At 41.5% G+C, this 16,279-nt stretch overlaps 1 non-coding gene across 1 annotated transcript; it reads right to left on the bottom strand.

Annotated features, from left to right (window-relative positions):
• Positions 1-762: 762 nt before the first annotated feature.
• LOC149321780 (U6 spliceosomal RNA) lies at positions 763-865 on the bottom strand. The gene has a single exon (XR_016279634.1). It is a non-coding gene; the product is annotated as a U6 spliceosomal RNA (small nuclear RNA).
• Positions 866-16,279: the final 15,414 nt, after the last annotated feature.

Below are 16,279 nucleotides of genomic sequence, written 5' to 3'. Positions count from 1 at the left end.
TACAAGGAGTATAGAAGAAAGAATACAATACTTATGATAACAGTAAATGTAAATATAATCTTAAAGTAAGGGTGGATAAGGTAACAAGATAATGGCCTGTTACAGACAGCCAAAATAAAGCTGCTTCGAGTCACTTTGGAGGTATGGTATTTCAATGATACATGCGTCCTAAGAGTCCAAAGGCCGCACCAAAGCCACGCTCCAGTCCTAAGGACTGGAGTGCAGCTTTGGTGAAGCTTCCAGACTCTTAGGACTCATGCATCATTGAAATACCATACCACCAAAGTGACTCGAAGCAGCTTTATTTTGGCTGTCTGTAACAGGCCAATGTATACTATATAATTTTGATGGAAAATGAAATAATATGATGTAAACAAAAAAATGTTATAAGATGTATAAGACAAGAATATATGATTTTGATTTGATTTTAAAATTAATAAATAATATTTCTTTCAAAAATAAAATCCCATGAATTATTTGCTGCTGTTTCTTGCCTGGTTATTCATGGATCAGTGACACTTTAATTGTGTTTCACCTAGTCATTTATTTATTTATTTTTATCCCACTTTTCTTCCAAGTTGGGACCCAAGGCGGCTCACAATATATAAAAACCCATTAAAACAACCCATTAAAAACAATTAAAACAGTAAAGTTTTTAAAATTACAACATACAAAATTTAAAACATACAAGGTTAAAAATAAATCTAAACCAACCTCCCATCCCCCAATAAAACCAGGCCTACATGATTTTAAAAAGCTTGCAAAAATATGGAACACGTCATGAATTTGCATGTCATCCTTCCACAGGGGCCATGCTAATCTCTGTATTGTTCAATTTCACACATTGTGTGATAACCATTAGCACAACTGTGTGATAATAACGGTTGGTTTGTGGGATAATACCACTTTGAACACGATGTCGTGTGAAAACCATTAGTGCAATTGAGGGATTATCACAGGTTAATCACTGGTTATATTTCCAGTTGTCCCCTGTGTGATAAACCCCATACTAATAATGCACTTTGACACCACTTTATGTGTTGTAGCGCCATCCTATGGGATGTGTAGTTTTACAAGGTCTTTAGCTTTCCCTGCCAAATTATTTGTTTATTTGTCGGCCTCAGAGGGAGCCATCAGGCAGACCCAGCAACATCAGGGACTGCCTGAAGGAAGAGGCCCCTCCCTCCTCAACTGTCATCTCGGCCTCAGAGGGAGCCATCAGGCAGACCCAGCAACATCAGGGACTGCCTGAAGGAAGAGGCCCCTCCCTCCTCAACTGTCATCTCGGCCTCAGAGGGAGCCATCAGGCAGACCAGCAACATCTTGGACTGCCTGAAGGAAGAGGCCCCTCCCTCCTCAACTGTCATCTCGGCCTCAGAGGGAGCCATCAGGCAGACCCAGCAACATCAGGGACTGCCTGAAGGAAGAGGCCCCTCCCTCTTCAACTGTCATCTCGGCCTCAGAGGGAGCCATCAGGCAGACCAGCAACATCTTGGACTGCCTGAAGGAAGAGGCCCCTCCCTCTTCAACTGTCATCTCGGCCTCAGAGGGAGCCATCAGGCAGACCCAGCAACATCAGGGACTGCCTGAAGGAAGAGGCCCCTCCCTCCTCAACTGTCATCTCGGCCTCAGAGGGAGCCATCAGGCAGACCAGCAACATCTTGGACTGCCTGAAGGAAGAGGCCCCTCCCTCCTCAACTGTCATCTCGGCCTCAGAGGGAGCCATCAGGCAGACCCAGCAACATCTTGGACTGCCTGAAGGAAGAGGCCCCTCCCTCCTCAACTGTCATCTCGGCCTCAGAGGGAGCCATCAGGCAGACCCAGCAACATCTTGGACTGCCTGAAGGAAGAGGCCCCTCCCTCTTCAACTGTCATCTCGGCCTCAGAGGGAGCCATCAGGCAGACCCAGCAACATCAGGGACTGCCTGAAGGAAGAGGCCCCTCCCTCCTCAACTGTCATCTCGGCCTCAGAGGGAGCCATCAGGCAGACCCAGCAACATCTTGGACTGCCTGAAGGAAGAGGCCCCTCCCTCCTCAACTGTCATCTCGGCCTCAGAGGGAGCCATCAGGCAGACCCAGCAACATCTTGGACTGCCTGAAGGAAGAGGCCCCTCCCTCCTCAACTGTCATCTCGGCCTCAGAGGGAGCCAGCAGGCAGACCAGCAACATCTTGGACTGCCTGAAGGAAGAGGCCCCTCCCTCCTCAACTGTCATCTCGGCCTCAGAGGGAGCCAGCAGGCAGACCCAGCAACATCTTGGACTGCCTGAAGGAAGAGGCCCCTCCCTCCTCAACTGTCATCTCGGCCTCAGAGGGAGCCATCAGGCAGACCCAGCAACATCTTGGACTGCCTGAAGGAAGAGGCCCCTCCCTCCTCAACTGTCATCTCGGCCTCAGAGGGAGCCATCAGGCAGACCCAGCAACATCAGGGACTGCCTGAAGGAAGAGGCCCCTCCCTCCTCAACTGTCATCTCGGCCTCAGAGGGAGCCATCAGGCAGACCAGCAACATCAGGGACTGCCTGAAGGAAGAGGCCCCTCCCTCCTCAACTGTCATCTCGGCCTCAGAGGGAGCCATCAGGCAGACCCAGCAACATCAGGGACTGCCTGAAGGAAGAGGCCCCTCCCTCCTCAACTGTCATCTCGGCCTCAGAGGGAGCCATCAGGCAGACCAGCAACATCTTGGACTGCCTGAAGGAAGAGGCCCCTCCCTCCTCAACTGTCATCTCGGCCTCAGAGGGAGCCAGCAGGCAGACCAGCAACATCTTGGACTGCCTGAAGGATGAGACTTCTCCCTCCTTTAACTGTATTTTTATTGGATTAACGATTTTACTGTACACCGCTATGATCATCGCGGAATAGCGGTCTATAAATAAAACATATTATTATTATTATTATTATTATTATTATTTATTTATTTATTTATCTATGGCGGGATATAAACCGCCGCTTTGAGGCGGTCTGCCGCCGCCGCCGTTTGCTCCGTGTGGGAGCCGCAGCAGCCACACCGCGCGGCTCCCGCACGGACCGAAAAAGAAGCTCCAAAATGGAGCTTCTTTAAGCGGCGCCTCTATGACGTCGCGAGGCGCCAGGGGCGGACTTGCGACGTCATAGACGCCGCGACACGTGCGGACACACAGCATCCGATACGTAAACATGGCGGCCCCCATGTGGAAGGGGCGCCACCATGTTGTACGTATGGAATACGTACTAGGGTTAGGGGGGTGCGGAAGCACCGCCCCTTCCTAACCCTAATACATATTCCATACGTATTTTTTGGCGGTTTGTAACCCGCCTCAATGTCCTAATGACAGCAAAGGAGGACGGCTCACCTCAAGATATAGGGGTTTCAAGAAAAATGGAGGGTGTGGCCGAATTATGGCTAAAAACACTCAAAAGGTCTAAAACACACTGCAGAAATAATCCAGTTTGAGACTGTTTTAACTGCCCTGGCTTAATGCTGGAGAATCCTGGGAAATGTAGCTTTGTGAGACATCTCTGTCAGATTCTTCTGGGGCCAGAATAAACTACAATTCCCTGGATTCCCTAACACTGAGCCAGGGTAGTTAAAGTGCTCTCAGACTGGAATATTTCTGCAGTGTGTTTTGGACCATGATGTAAATGTAAATTCCTGCTTCTTAAGCCATGCTCAAAATGGAGAACATTTTGGAATTCTTCCTAGGCAGAAGGTAACAATGTAGGACAGGTCCTGGAAAAGGAGGACACCTGGCCACCTTGTCCAGAGTCAGAGTGCAACACTCAAACCAACAAGCCAAGTTATTAGCTTGTTTGTTTGTTTGTTTGTTTGTTTGTTTTATTGTATGCCACTTTTCTCCTGGCTCACAGATACAATAGTTTTAAAAAAACTTTACTTCTTATTTAAAAAATAAAATAAAACCTATTTGCTAAAGTGGTATAAAATTACATAATACATGCAAAAGTTAAAAACATAAAAAAAGAGCACACACCCCTTAAAGGAGTGCAGGCAAAACTACAAATTCAGCTAGGGCAGTAAAAGGGCTGTCAAACTACATACTGTAGTTTCTACAGTGTAGGTGCAACCTTAGTGAGACTGTAGTTCTAGGGATTCAAAATGACAAATCCTGCCTGTAACTGTTAGCTATCAACTATTAGTTAACTATTAACTACAACGCTACAACCTCCACACTTTTGTTGTTGTGTGCCTTTAAGTCATTTCTGATTTAGGATTGTGAATAATAATAATAATAATAATAATATAATGACCCTAAGGCAAACCTATCCTGGGGTTTTCTTGGCAAGAGGGAGCTTTGCCCCAACCTCTGAGGCTGAGAAAGTGTGACTTGCCCAAGAGTAATTATCACTGAATTCACTGAGACTTCCTTATGAGTAGCCAAGCAAGAAGCTGGGGTTTCTGTTTGTTTCCTTCCTTTGGACAGAAAGAGCCAGCGAGTACTGGAGTGTGGTTGAAGTTTTACATTTTTAGCCTGTTCTCTTAAGAATGGGTCTTTTAGAAAGACAACAGCAAAGCTTTATTTTGGAACTAGTTCCATGGAAGACAGCTGGGTGAAACTGATGAAATCTTACATTAAGGGATGCATCTACACTGTAGAAATAATGCAGTTTTACACCATTTAAAATGCTGTAGCTCCATCCTATGGAATCTTGGAATCTATAGTTTTTCAGGGTTTTAGCCTTCTCTGCCAAAGATGCCTGTGCCTCACAAACCTGAGTGACTGCGTTATTTCTACAATATAGCATACCATTGATACTTTGGACCTTTGCTGCCAATGGCTTCTTAAAAAATCAGAGAGTGGGAAGACTGCTTATTTTTGGACTGCAACTCCCAGGACCCCCTAGCCAATGGTTGGGAGGGAGATTCTGGGAGTTGTAGCCCAAAGTTAACATCCTCTAACTTGGGTGTGGGAGAATCAAACAAGCATGTAATTCCACAGAATCCTTGTTTCATCATTAACATACAGCATGAAAATGGATTTTTTCTCACTCATCTAGGTTGTTGGCATGCCTGTGTTAGCTTGCAGATCTTTTTTGCAAATTGAGGGGGCTATTGCCCACTGCTAAGAAGATTTTATCAAGGCCTAGTAATTGTATCCTGGTTCATACATGCTCTACATACAACCTTCCATGTTACTAGCTAAATGTACACCTGGTGCAAACTGCCCCAAAGGGCGACCTGGTGGCGACCTGTTTACCTATACAGGTACACCACAGCAGCCAAACTGCCTGGCATCCCTCTGCCACAAAAAGAACTGGGAAAACCTGGGTTCTTTTTAGGACGGTGCATGCACATTGCGAGTGCGCCATTGGCACACACTCATGATGTAAGTGACATGCAGCAACATCTATACGCTGCACATCTCTTACGTCAAAAAAAGTTTGAGGTAATGCTACTGCAGCAGCAACAGCTAAAGCAAAAATAAAGATTAATTATTACAACATAGCAACACATTTATCCAAATACAATGGAAATGAAAGCTTTCCATAAAAGCTGGTGGAGCTGGAAGCCTTCTCCAAAAATAGGAAAGTAAGGAGGAATGGGTGAATGTGTTAAAGCACTAAAAAAAAAAGAATAATCTAATTCCATTCCATTTTCATTATGAAAGGAACATTTTTATCTATTATGTGTATTTTAAATTACCATTTAAATTTTATTTTAATGCTTACGCTAAAAACCTTTGTATGTAGATGTAGGATATTCACGATGAGAGGGACATAATAATGCTTTCTGCTTCTGTACATGGCTTTGCAAAAGAATCAGTGGTTACAGTAGACTCATAGACTGAGCTACAGAGTAAAGTATACATGGGCTATGATGGCCCCCTACCTTTTGCTCCTGTGTGTGTCCACCGTACACACTCACATCACACGCACGCACTCACCCTCCCTTCGCCAGAGCTTTGAGAATACAATGCTCTCCCTTTGCTGTGGCCTTGAAGGGAACAGGATCATCCTAGCTAGTATCTCTTTGCATTCCAGACTCCAAGCAAATGTAATGCCAATAAGAAAGTGTGTGAACACTGCATGGACAGTGAACGCAACCAATCATTTGTTATTTAGACAATAGCCAATTAACTGCCTTTTGTATAATCATGTGTGTACTAAATAGCCAATTAGGCTAATGCTATGTAAACAATGAACTGTGTTTTACTATAAAACCTTTTGGAAATGGCTATTGGGCGCGGCAGCCATTTTATCACCATCTGCTGGTGTGCTGTCGCCTTGGCCAAAATAAAGTGCGTATTGCCTATGGAGATTTCGGTTTCTCGTATCTTCACTCAAGGACACTCCTTTCAAATGAACATATTGGGAATGTTTCCCAAACAACGAGACCTTCTATGTCCTCTACTGTTGTGGTTTCTAAAGACTGGTACTTGTCTGTCCAAGACTATCCCTGGCCCTGAAGTTTGAGGGCAAGACATGAGACCTATGGACAATGCCCGAAAGTCCAATTTCATAAACCATGATATCTTAAGCATCAGCAACCTCACTCACACAGAATATGCCATTGAAATTGAAAACAAATTATATGCATTTCAAGGCAGTGCTCTTGCCCTAGGATTACTCCCTCTTGTCCTGAGACTTAGAGCCAGGCCTAGTCCTTGGTTGTTATTGGACTATAGCTCACAGATTTCCCTATCATTCTAGGCTGTCTAGCTTTTGGAAATTAAAATCCAACAATTTCTAGGGACCCATGAATCCAGGCAGCAGTGCAAATCTGGCCCAAGACATTTTCTGCATGAAGCAAGAGCAGCAAATCCTGCCCCATAACTTCTAAGGGGAAGATGCAGACTAGCCAAAAGTTAATCAGTTATTTTGATACCTAAGGCAGAACCTCCCACCATGCTTCATCCTGAAATTAATAACAAAATAACAAGAAATTAAATATTAACATTTTGGTGGCTTTTCATGACACCCCAAATCTGCTGCTTCTAAAATGGCTACATCATTCTTGCCTAATGGGAGTAATTGGTAATCAGAGTTTAGTTTACAGTGGGCACACATTTGGCTTGATAGAGAGTCCTATCATTCAGCAAGGAGAAGGGAACTATCACAAAAAAGCAATTGAGGTTTACCTTGTGATATGTATAGACTTTGACAAAAGCCTTAACATTAATCCTCCAAATAAGAAAAAACACTCCTAATGAGAAAAATATTTCAAGTTAAGCCTGAGGGGAGAGAACTGTCAAATTACCAATATGTAAGCCACTCTGAGAGCCATTTTGGCTGAAGGTAAGGGTATAAATACTGCAACAAACAAATAAAGCTTAACATTTAGTAGTGGAAAGTAGGATATGCATTAATAAGTATACATCTAATGACTACTGAAAAAGGAAAATAAACATAATGACTAAAATCATACATTAAACTGATTGAATCAACGGAAACCATGTGGTAAGTGTTCACTTAAAAATTCCCTTTGATTCAGTGGGCATACTCAAGTTGGAACTAACTGGATTAAAGCCCCAGAATTTAGTGGCCACTTTTGAATAGTCCTGTGAACAGTGCCAAGGAAAAGGACTTTTTGGCGCCTGCCTTAAAATTATGACAGTGAGGATGTAGCTGTGAACCGAAATGATATGGGATTAGACATAACTGAGGCCTTCCCCAGAGCTGCCTGTGGCCAGAATCCTGCTGCTGATACATGCAAGCCAAATTTACATTATGTACATGGATTTACTTTTTTAGATAATGTAGAACAGATGTATCTAATAACTGTTACTGGCAGGAGTGGAGTTTCACATGTAGAACCATTGCAAATGTGCAATAATGCACCTAGAGTAGTGAGTCTACGTGCATGGCATACCACCTCTGTGCACATTCACCATTTCTCATATCATCAAGCCCAGCAGCTCAGTGGAGGCAGTGAGAGTGCCCCTTTAACATCCAGGGCCCAGGCAGCAGCGCAGCTGGAGCGACGAGGGGGCATCCAAGCAGAGGACATAAAGACCACTCCCAACACCATCAAGCCCAGCAGCTCAGCGGTGGCAGTGAGAGTGCCCCTTGCCCCTTTAACATCCAGGGCCAAGGCAGCAGCACAGCTGGAATGAGGAGAGTGTGTCCAAGCGGAGGACATAAAGACCACTCCCACCACCTTAACATGGGCTCCTTTGCCTTCCCCCACACCCCCAACATCGGTCACCTGTGGCCCATTTCACAGATCAAAATTCATACAGACCTGACTTCTTTCCTCCCTAAACCTATGCCCACTTTATCAATCCCTTTTTTTAACTTAATCTTGTTATTAATTAATCAAATACTATATTAAACTAAATCTAGCTAATTGCCCCATTATTGGCACAACTGGCACAATATTGGAAAAGCAAATTTATTCCGAATAAGGAAGATCAGTTGCTGAAAATATTTGACATAATAGAAATGGATAAATTGACACAAGTTTTTAAAAACAGTTCAACAGAAAATTTTGATAAAGATTGGTCTCCTGTCCATGAATATATGAAAGAGCAATGGGCAATGTACTGCTGCTGAAATATTGAAATACTATTATACTAATTCAGTTTAATAGATTACATTAGTACAGATATATTTTATAAGTGTGTAGATAAGAAATATAATTAATGATAAGCAGAGTTTAGGGATATGCAGCAGGGCAGGGCAATTAGTAAACATATTTCTAAATATATTAGCTTTACTGTTATGTGAGTGAATTGAGTTATTAATGCACCTAATTAATGCTGTTAGGCCTAAACTTGACAAATCATGGAGAATCTAGTAATTTGCCAGTGAGTCAAAAGAAGGCGAGACATCAAAAAGCTACAATCTCATTTATTATTTAATAAATCTAAATGTGAAACATGGGATTAGAAAACTTGCCCACAGTGTTTAACAGCTATTATATTTTGGCAACTGGGAGCACAGAGGAGTGCTGAAAAATAACCCTTGCTTTCTTCTGTTCAAATGTTTAGTTTTGCTTCTGTGTGGGAAAATAATAATCACTGAATTAATTGTATCAGTTTTATCTTATTTTTATAATAAAATTTCCTGTATATCAGTTTAGGTTGCATCTCTGAATTTAATCTTCCAAAGTGACAAATCTTCCAGGTGTAATTCTTTATTCATGTGCACTTTACTATTTGCCATTGGTATATTATTTGTTAATGATGGAAAAGGTAGACAAATGTCATTCATAAGTCTAATTATTGGGGGTAAAGCATTTGAAATGTGCCATAATGTTTGAAACAGCAGCTTTACTTCTAATTTTAAATTAATAATATTTGTGCGGCTGATATAAGGAGATGCTCAGGGCAAATGATAAATATGTAGACTGAATGAAGGGAAGTCCTGATAATAATTCTCTCTGCATGAATCACTGGTCACCAAAGACATTTGTACTTAAACAGAATCTTTATGCTTTGATCAGAAAATTTATCAGTCTATTAATTGTATTGAATTGTAGATCGGAGAAAACTTTGTCTCTCCAAATGCACCCCACAAAAGCCCCTGCCCGCAAGACATTAAAGAGAATGGGCCAGATGTCCACAATATCTGAAAGTCCAAAGGTTCCTCACACCTGAAATGATATACAGTTTTTAAATACACACTGATCAACCACAAGGCTAGTGGCACAATATGCCTGTTGTTGATGATTTATGAAATAGCTCTCAGTTCTCATGCCAATAATTTCTCCTAGCATTTAGAACCTAAACTAATGGCAGTCACTGAAGCCAGTATCAGTAATTACGAGAGAAGAACCTAATGTGTTTTTCTTTTCCGATCAGTATTTCAGTGTTTCTTATCCAGTACCACAAGGTGGTAGCATTCTAAGATGAAAAGATGTTGCTTTAAAATAAAGGAACTAGTGAATAATATCTTAAAAGCTGTGTCAGCTAGCAAACCAACGCCTATACTCCGTTCAAACAGCAGCACTGCTTCTTCTCCAAGAAAACACTACCTTAAAAGGTCCTGCATGCAGTTCAGATTCTGCAGCTGTGTGATATTAAAAGACAGACCAGATTTCTGGGACTTCTGCAGCTTCAGTTAATTTAACCCTCATATTCCAGAGACAAGCGGCTGAGCATGCCAAGGTACTGGGATATTTAGGAAGTCTTCAACATACACGCCTTGAGCAGGCCTTCTGAGAACCAAATTAGTGTTCCCCTAATCCAAACATATTTAAGTTCCACAAGTTCCCAGATTTTCTTTCTGTGCTTTCTATATGTGCCATAGGGAACCATATAAAGGGTGCCATAAAGGGATGATCGTTTTTGCTGAACTGCCACAATATTTCAATTTCTCTCCCAAGCTACTAAAATAAATAATCAAATGTTTTATCAAATATGGAATTTGGCAGCCTTCAGACAACGTGATTCCGATACTTATATCAGAACTAAAGAATCAACAGTATGTTAGCTCCAGCTTGTTTGAACTGTGGCAGTGGGATGAGGAGAGTAAAGGGGAAACAGTTTAATTTTTAATTTCTGTGGTAAATCCTGATCCTCTATGAGAGGTTCAACAACCCTCTCCCACAAACTCCCACAAATGTCCAAAATCACAGGCAAATGCCCTCTTTGACTACTCACTCAGGTAACTAGAGGGGGTCCAAAAAAGCTTTCCAATCCAGAGTGCTCTAATTGAATCTGGGGAGGAAGGCACACCCAAGCTCACTTTTAACTTGGAGACAGGGGAATTCCCCTGCATGATAGAGGCCCTAGACAGTTTTTCTTCGTGATTTTTGAAGAGGATCCAAAAGTAATTTAAAGGCCTCCCCTGTAGCCCAGAGGGGTACAGTGAAGTGCATTACCATGCAATAATTCATTGGGGAGGAAAGGTGATTCAGTTTTGGAATCTTCATGCCAAAGAAGGACTATTCTTGCTACATTCCTTAAATGGCTTTACAAAAAAGGCTGGTGTATTTTTCTTCAGGCAAGTAATGAATAAATGACCCCTGTGTTGTCCCTTTTCTGCAGGAAATATTTGCAGAGGTGGTCCAAATGTCCCGTGGAATTAATTTACATTTATTTACAGGTGGCACCTCCCTTCTGCAGTAGTCTGAAATCCAAAATATTCCAAAATCCAGAATTGCCCACATGGATGACTGAGGTAGTGACACTTTTGTTTTCTGATGGTTCAGTTAACACAAACTTTGTTTCATGCACAAATTTATATAAAATATTATATAAAATTGCCTTCAGGCTATGTGTGTAAACTGTATATGAAACATAGATGAAGTTCATGTGTAGACTTGGGTCCCACCTCCAAGATATCGCATTGTGTTCGTATATGCAAATGCAGGGATTCCAAAATCCACCCCCTCCAAAGATAAATCTGAAATACAGACCACTTCTGGTCCCAAGCGTTTTGGATAAGGGATACGCATCCTGTATTAGTTTATGAATGGACTGTCTTGTTTTGTTTTATTTTGTGCATTTACCTCCTACCTTTACCCTAGTAATGGGACTCAAGGCAGTTTATAACATATTAAAAACAATACAGATTAAAACTATACAAAAACTTGCCGTCCGTGTGACCTTGAGTCCGTGTATAGCAAACCTGCAAATGGCACAGGCACGCTGTGCAAGTTACTTAAAACTGACAAAAACACGGAAGTGTAACCCTAAACCTGAACGGAGTCTGGCAGAACAAAAAAGTCTAGGGAAAAAATGCATCAAAAGATGGCTCAATTTTATTGGGAACAAAATAAAACAATGAGTTATGAATGAAAGAGGTGGGTTAAAAATATTCCCAATCTATTAGGCAAACAGAGATCCTAAGATCTGTGTACAGAGCCCGAATATAGGATAACATAATATCTGTACCTGTATTTTGTATGTCAAACATCTCCTTTCACTTTGCCTATTGGTTGGGATTTATAGTCACTTAGCCTAGTACATATTGGCTACATTAGCGTTTTTACTGTGAGGTTTGAGTATTTTTTTATCCTATATTCGGGCTCTGTACACAGGGCCTTGACTCTCTTTTCCAGTCCTACAGTAGATAGAATCTCAGGGCAAGACCAATGCCATCAATCAAGCAATCCAGAGAGAAAGAGCTTCTCAGGGCTACTGTTAATATAAAGTCGAAGGCTTTCATGGCTGGCATCCATAGTTTTTTGTGGGTTTTTCGGGCTATGTGGCCATGTTCCAGAAAAGTTTCTTCCTGATGTTTTGCCAGCATCTGTGGCTGGCATCTTCCTTGGAGACCTTCAAACAGAGGCTGGATTGCCATCTGTCAGGTATGCTTTGATTGAGAGTTCCTGCATGGCAGGGGGTTGGACTGGATGGTCCCTGTGGTCTCTACCAGCACTATGGTTCTACGATTCTATGAAGTAAAATAACAAAGGTCAGAGAAGAAGACTGACGAAAGGTAGCCCCTAGATCAGGGGTAGGCAACCCTTTTGAGCCGGGGGCCGGGTTGCTGTCCCTCAGACAACTGGGGGGCCGAAGCAAAAAAATAAGTAATTAAATATTTTTTTAAAAAAAATTAAATAAATAAATAAATAAACCGGGACAAATGTAGGACAAAATTTTCAAATGGAGGGCACTTTTTAAATAAAAAATGGAGGACACGCGAAAAAATTTGCTGATTTTTTAAAAAATGTTAATATAAATGCATGTTTCTGAGGCTTCTATAGACAATTGCCCCACCATGCCCCTCGTGCGAGACGCCAAAGGCCCCGGCGGCAATCGGTGGCAGGACCGGGCTGGGGCCGGTCCCAAGGCCTCGACGGGCCGCATCTGGCCCACGGGCCGCAGGTTGCCTACCCCTGCCCTAGATGGATATAGTGGGCCCTTGGTATCCACTGGGATTTGATTCCAGGACCTCTTGTGGATACCAAAACACTTGAATGCTCAGGGCCCATTATATACCATGGTGTAGTGAAATGGTGTCTTTTATATAAAACAGCAAAATCAAAGTTTGCTTTTTGAAATATATATAGGGGGGAGGGATATTTTCAAGCCATGGATGGTTGAATCTGTGGATAAAGAATCCTTAGATATGAAGGGCCAATTTATATGGTCCTAATGCGCTTTAAACAGGACAGTCCATACTATTGGTGTCCTCTTTCAACTGTGGTAGGGTTATCAGATCTCAGGGCACTACCATGGGTCCCCAGTTTGCAAAGGCCACCTCTGAGTGGCAGGAAGGGGTTCAAATTGTCCAGCTCATATGAGATCAGCTCCAGGCAAGAGATGTGTAGGAGATTATCAGATGGAGGACAGGAGCGAAACCCATCCTTATCTCTTCCATGGCAGTGATTGTGCGAAAGACATTCACACTTGACATGCTGAACCCTATCATAAACCTGTCAGTGAAGTGGAATTGCATTAATGAGTTCATCCATTCATGCAAAATGAAGGGTACTGATAGGACAATGTCCAAATCAGCACAGCATCATCTGAAAGTCCTTAGCGCAATCGTGTGGGAAGGATGGGGTGAGGATGGGACAAGGATGTCCCATCCCCTGTCTGATCATCTCTAAAGCTGTATACAAGCCTTTACTCAGGCAGGGAGCCTTTTAGCAGGCTGTGCAGTTCTCTGTGCTGTGCAAAGTTTAATTGATTTAAATATTCAGCAGTATCTGGAGGGTTGCACAACTCCCATTTATGATATAGACCAAACCTCTGATTTAGCATGAATGTCCTTATGCTTTGAACAAAGTCATATTGGTTGATAGCCTTGATGCTTCCCCATGAGGCCTTTATTGTGCAATTCTTCAGGCAATCTGGATGAAGACATCATTAATGCAACATTCCCATGTTTGCACGTCACTTTTTCTTATGAGAAACAAATAAATCTGTTAATGAGCTAAATATATGGTAACTGAACAGTACTTTATAATTACTCATGGTTTATCTTAAAATTCTGAGGAAGAACCAGGCTTTCATTGGATGTGATCAGTGACTCACTAGCTGCATTTGAGACATGGTTCATTCATACTCCCCTAAGTCAAAACTAGGAGAAAAGACCAAAAAATGGGTGCACTATATATCACCCAAGTACAATTGCTAATGAATAATGAGATGCTACAAAAATTCTTAGCTAATTATAAATATAATTGAATAATTTTAAATAAACTTGAAATGATAATGAATAGATATTAGAGAATAACAGATATTAATGAAGAGTTCAACCAAAAACACCTTGCAAGGATATGATAGTATAAGGTGCTACTATGACAAATTCTTCTGTTAACACCAGTAACTTCATGACAGCCAATATAGGGTAAATATCCCAGTAATTCCAATTTGATAAGAAGCCCAGCGATGGTGGCAGTGGCACAGATAACCAAGATAGGTCACCTTGTGAAGATTACACTGTAATAATGTTTCCAAACTGATGGTAAACAAGATAGCAGTATAGTAGTAGAAGCACTGGTAGCATTGATGCAGGTAGCATTTACAATAGCACTGGTAGCAGACAGCTATCTCCAGAGTTTTGAAGCTGCTTCAACTTAATAGTCTTCTTTAGTAGTGTTATAATATTGCAATTCCGGATTACAATTCAGGAAGATATAGTTCTAAATTAGCTTTTCCATGCTTCTACATATGTAAAATTAACACACATTAACAAAAGAATATGCAATTATCACAGAGAAAAGAACCAATATATCATTCCTTACACATATAAACTGCTTACCTATATTTTAGACCACATTCAGTATGTAGATCAACATTCAGCAGGTAACAAAATCCATGAGTGTAATTTTATTAGAACAATATGTTGCAATGGGTGCTAAAAGGATAAAAGAAATTTATCTACCATCGCATTGGTATTTTGTATGTCTGACACCTCCTTATGTTTTGCTTTACTATTCGGGATGTGCAGTTTATTAGCCTAGTCGAATCAACCCTGGCGATCAATGGGGTGACAGATGTCGCAGCCAGATCGCCCTCACATCCTTATTAGCCTAGTACTGATTGGTATCACTAGTCTTGTTTGTTAGGGCGTGGCTTACAGGCCAGCATAAGCCTATTTGTTTTCAGGATTGCATATACTTTATGCTTTTTAAATTTCTTTTATCCTTTTAGCACCCATTGCAACATATTGTTCTAATAAAATTTCAGTGTTTCTTATTTTCATTTCCCCTAGACTTTTTGTCTGCACATTTGTTGTTTCAGTTTAGAGTATCACCTCCCAGTTTTTCCTCAACAAAATCCATGAGTACAAACTGATTGTAACTAGCAGTGTTAATATACACTTACAGTGGGCCCTTGCTTTACGCGGGGATCCGTTCCGGACTCCTCCCCCCCCCACATAAAGCAAAAAACGCGTAAGCTTGAGCCCCATTATATCCAATGGGGCTCATGCTCACTGCATCTATAAGAAGTCCCCACTGGGTAATCGTAGACATTTTGAAAGGAATTTGGGAAAGAGATTTAAATTTAACAAGTGAAGATACACAATTGTAGATACAAGAAGTTAAGAGAAACAACCGCACTAGAAAACAAGAGCAACAGATGAAATTAATAGGGTGATCATAAAGGACCCCTTCTCAATTAGCACTTTTCAATAAATTATCAGCTAAATGTTGGCACTGCGGTGGGTCCAAGGGTTTTTACATGCATATGTGGTGGGATTGTCCATGTGTTCAGAAGGTTGGGGGTGAAGTGATAAGAGAGATTAATAAAAGTATAGGCAAGGATGCTCATTTGAGCAAAGAAAATTGTATAACATTAAATTTGAAGAATAAGGGAATGAAGAATAATGAAGAGTTGGACTGGATGGCCCTTGGGGTCTCTTCCAACTCTACGATTCTATGATTCTAAGAGAAAGCAATAAAGTATATATTAAAAGCTACACAGGCAGTGATAGTATCAGGATGGAAAGAAAGTAAAAATTGGAACTTGACCAAGGTAGATAAATATTTGGCAGATAACTTGCTGTTTGATATTATTAGAGACAGAAGATTAAAATATACTGGAGAAAGGAAAGTAGAAACTTGGAATTTGGGTTGGGAAATCCTGCTGGAGAGGTTAAAGGGAATACGGAGTACAATGAAGTCAATAATGTAATTAAATCCCACATATTGAATGTTAGGCATTAATTGTAAACAGTGTATTGATTCCAAACTCTATCAAGCCAGGGGGAGGGGGGAATGGAACATATGCAACTTTGTTTGTATAGATGTTAAAATAATTTAATAAAGACATTTTAATTTTTTTAAAAAAAGAACCCCCACTGGGTGACCTTGGGCAAGTCACACACTCTCAACTTCAGAGGAAGGCAAAGGCAAACTCCTATTGAACAAATCTTGCCAAGAAAAACCTATGATTAGGGTCACCGTACGTTGGAAATGACTTGAAGGCACTCAACAAACAACAACA

Source organism: Sceloporus occidentalis, unplaced genomic scaffold (assembly GCF_023333645.1).
Source record: "Sceloporus occidentalis isolate IW3139 unplaced genomic scaffold, rSceOcc1.0.p SCAF_1, whole genome shotgun sequence".
NCBI classification, from domain to species: domain Eukaryota; kingdom Metazoa; phylum Chordata; class Lepidosauria; order Squamata; family Phrynosomatidae; genus Sceloporus; species Sceloporus occidentalis.
Note: the sequence above shows the minus strand (reverse complement) of the source record. Positions and strands in the feature narration are given on the sequence as shown.